The 3,683-nt window shown below is 42.1% G+C and overlaps 1 pseudogene; it reads left to right on the top strand.

The window, feature by feature from the left end:
* Positions 1–2,808: 2,808 nt before the first annotated feature.
* LOC116908448 lies at positions 2,809–2,933 on the top strand (annotated as a pseudogene).
* The last annotated feature ends 750 nt before the right edge of the window (positions 2,934–3,683 follow it).

Below are 3,683 nucleotides of genomic sequence, written 5' to 3'. Positions count from 1 at the left end.
ATATTGACCTGCCTTTGGTCCTGAAATGATCAGAGAGAAAACAACACAGACCTTCACGATCAAGGAATAGCTGGCATCTACCTTGTTTTCCAAGTGCACAAGCTGCTTTACTCCAGCAAAAATATGTGTGCACTCCACGGCGAGCCATGGAGTTGCTTCTCGCTCAGACTCACAGCCTTCTTCATTAGCTTGTTGCCAGCTCCTCTCCTTCCTCCTGGGTAAGTTGACTTCATTGATGCTAATTGAGTTGTAGATTTAACTCCTCTCAGTCTCTCCACACTTTTCTCATTTCCTTTTCTGTATGCTCGTGTTTTTACGTCTAGAAGTGTTCACTTACTCCACTCACCTCGATAATAAATAGAGTGGACTCGCAGCAGCATCTGGGGATGCTGCGTTGGCAATGTCATGTCATTAAAAACCCGGTAATGCAGCTGTTCTACCTCACTTACTCTAAAAGCAGAGCTGAGACAGTGGCTGCCAGAGTCCTTTCTTTTCTTTTTGTTTCTGCTCGCCCGTCACCCTCTTGTTTTACCCTTGGAGGCTGGGTGCACACTAAGAGAAAAGGAGATGAAGAGGAGAAGAAAGCGGGAGTTAGATGAAATTAATAATTGTTAAGCTGTGGAGCGGGGCTGGGTGGTGGTGGTGTACACTTTTAATCTGACCATTCGGGAGACAGAGGCAGGTGGATCTCTGAGTGGAGGCCAACCTGGTCTACAGAGAGAGTTGCAGGACAGCCACAGCTACACCGAGAAACCCTATCTTGAAAGAAAAATAAGAAGTGGAGCAGGAGAGATGGTTCTGTGGGTCAACACACTTGCTGCCCAGCCTGATGACCTGAGTTCAATCCCCAGGACTCACACACATGATGGAAGGAGAGATACAACATTCCAAGTTGTCCCCTAACCTCCACACCGCCACATGCATGCTATCATGTACTCACCCATACACAAGCACCTACACACAAATAACTATTACCATAACTAAAAGGAGCTAATAATTGCTAATATATATATATATATATATATATATATATATATATATAGTGAACGACTCTCGGGAACAGAGACATAAAGCTGAATCATCAAGTCCAGCGTTAAAGAACTATAAATTTTCCTACACACAGTTCTTCAGAGTGACATCTACAACTGACTAGTCACATTTAATGGCACACTCACTGCATTTCTATACGGGCAAAATTGGTGTTTAACACACTCCTTCCGATCTCTGACCTCTCTTCCTCTATCCTGTAGACACCAGTACACTGACACTGAACTCTGGTTTCCTTAAAAAAATAAATAAACTTTTGGTACCCTCTCCTAGTCGTTTCTTTTTCTTCTGGACTCACACCAGATCTTATCCCCAGACTGTGCAAGTAGGTGGGTTGGCTTGGTTATTTGATCCAAATAATCAGATAGAAATGAGTCAATTTCTGATTAAAAGGTGCCCTTTAAAGAGGAGGTTGTTGATTTAGTGAGTCTGTGTATACTTTCTGGTTCTGGAATTCAAGTAGCGTTTATTGATTCCCAGAGGAACCCACTCCCAGAACAATTAACATGTAAGAATCAAACTAGGAGTTACCGTTGAACGGAGGTATGTATGTGGGCTTCTAGCCTAGTCAGAGGCACCTCACATACCATTCTCATTAATCTAGAGGTCTGTGTCAGTCTTCTGGCATTCTCTCATTTCTTCCCTACCATACAAACAACACACCTCACAACCAGGCACAGAACTATTGGGGAGAATTAAAGATCGAAACACAAAGAGCAGTGGATAGCTTAGCAGCCAGCAAGCCCTGCACTAAAAGTGATCAGAGCTGGTAATGTGGGTCAGAAGTAGATATCTGGCCAGCGTATACAAAGCCCTGGGTTCAATTCCTAGCAACACACCACACACACACACACACACACACACACACACACACACACACACACCCCTAGTAACATACATAAACAGAGAGGGGGGGGAATATTCCATGACTAAGGCTGATGAGAAGTGGAATGAGAACACAGAAAGTAATCCTCTCCCTCTACACACCTGCTGTGGTGCATGGGTGCTTGGAACACACACACCACACACATACACACAAATAATTTAATTAAATGTAAAATGTGTCTATAAAATGCACATATACTAATTTCCATGAAAAAGCAAACCTACAGAAGAGTCATAAGAACAACAATGAACTGCCCTTTGCCTGGATTCAGCTTAGCACTTTCCACCTTTGTCATTCTCTACCTTTGCTAAACTATTCGAGGACAAGTGGTCTACATCACAAGCTTTTATCCATCGACACTTCAGTGTGTATTTCTTAATTAGGATACTTTCTTTCATAATACGGTACAATGATTAGAATCAAGAAACTTAGCACTAGGGGCTGGAGAGAGGGCTCAGGAGTTAAAAGGAAGTACTGTGCTTACAGAGGACCTGAGTCCAGTTCCCAGCACCCACACCAAGGGTCTCAAAACCACCTATAATCGCTTTTGGGGACACAATGGGCATCTGCATTCATATCATACGTGCACATAAATACCCACACATACACATCACTAAAAGTAAAATAAATCTTTAAAGGAATCAACATTGAAAGAACATTTTTATCTAATATGCATCCAATTCCATTTTCAACCACTGCCCTGACAGTATTCCTTGGTACCATGCTTTTCTAGCACCTGTAGTGGCATGTCTCTTAAGACCTTAAATCTAAAATTCTTCCCCAGCCTTTCTTTCAGGACAATGGCATCTTGTGTGCAGGATAATTAGGGGGTAGGTTTGCGCAGTCTACATGTTTCTGGTTTGTTCTTTTGTGACAGATTTGCGCAGTGGCAGTATCATAGCCAATGAGGTTTATCCAAGGCACGATTATTGCTAATTGAAAACTTTTCCCAGAATATGTACTTTTACAGGGATATCACTTCAGAGCTGTCTCCTGGGGCCTTGTGTGTTACTTTAGTCCAACGAGTAACTTGGATCATTTCATCAGGAAAGCGCCTGTCAGATTTCTTCACTGGAATTTGTTAGCCTCTGGTAACCCTTCCCAATGATATTTTTTAAAATCCAAAGATATTTTGAGACTGTACAAATACCCTATTCCCCAGTCAAATTTCACCCACTGACTTTAACACCTATCGATAATTCTTTTCTGAACCAATTATTACTATAACAACCACAAAATGGTGATTTGATAATTTCTACTTGCATCCTCCTCTCATTTATCCCTCCCGGGAACATAGCTCAGTGCTACAATACTTGCCTAGCATGTGTACAGTTCTGAGTTTTGAGTTTCCTCAATTAGAGGGGTGGGGGGAGGTGGGAATAGAGATTTAGTAGGGTTTATCACATATATCATATTTCTGAGAGCCTATCTTTAAAAAGTTAAAGTGAAAATATGAGGTATGGGCTCCTTTTAAGTTTTTAATGTGGGCTGGGAATGGTGACACCTGCTTTTAATCTCAGCACTCGGGAGACACATCTCTGTTAGGTATGAGCCAGCCTGGCCTACGTGGCAAGTTACAGGTTACCTAAGGCTACATAGTGAGATGCTGTTTCAAAAACAAAACAAAACAAAACAAAATGACAACACAAAAAAGCAATGTAGTGCCTAAAAGATGGCACATTGGATCAAGTTACCTACAGTGACTATCCCTAGGGCCACAGTGGAAGGCTAGAACCAACTCACACACGCT

This window comes from Rattus rattus, chromosome 8 (assembly GCF_011064425.1).
Source record: "Rattus rattus isolate New Zealand chromosome 8, Rrattus_CSIRO_v1, whole genome shotgun sequence".
Lineage (NCBI taxonomy): Eukaryota > Metazoa > Chordata > Mammalia > Rodentia > Muridae > Rattus > Rattus rattus.
Note: the sequence above shows the minus strand (reverse complement) of the source record. Positions and strands in the feature narration are given on the sequence as shown.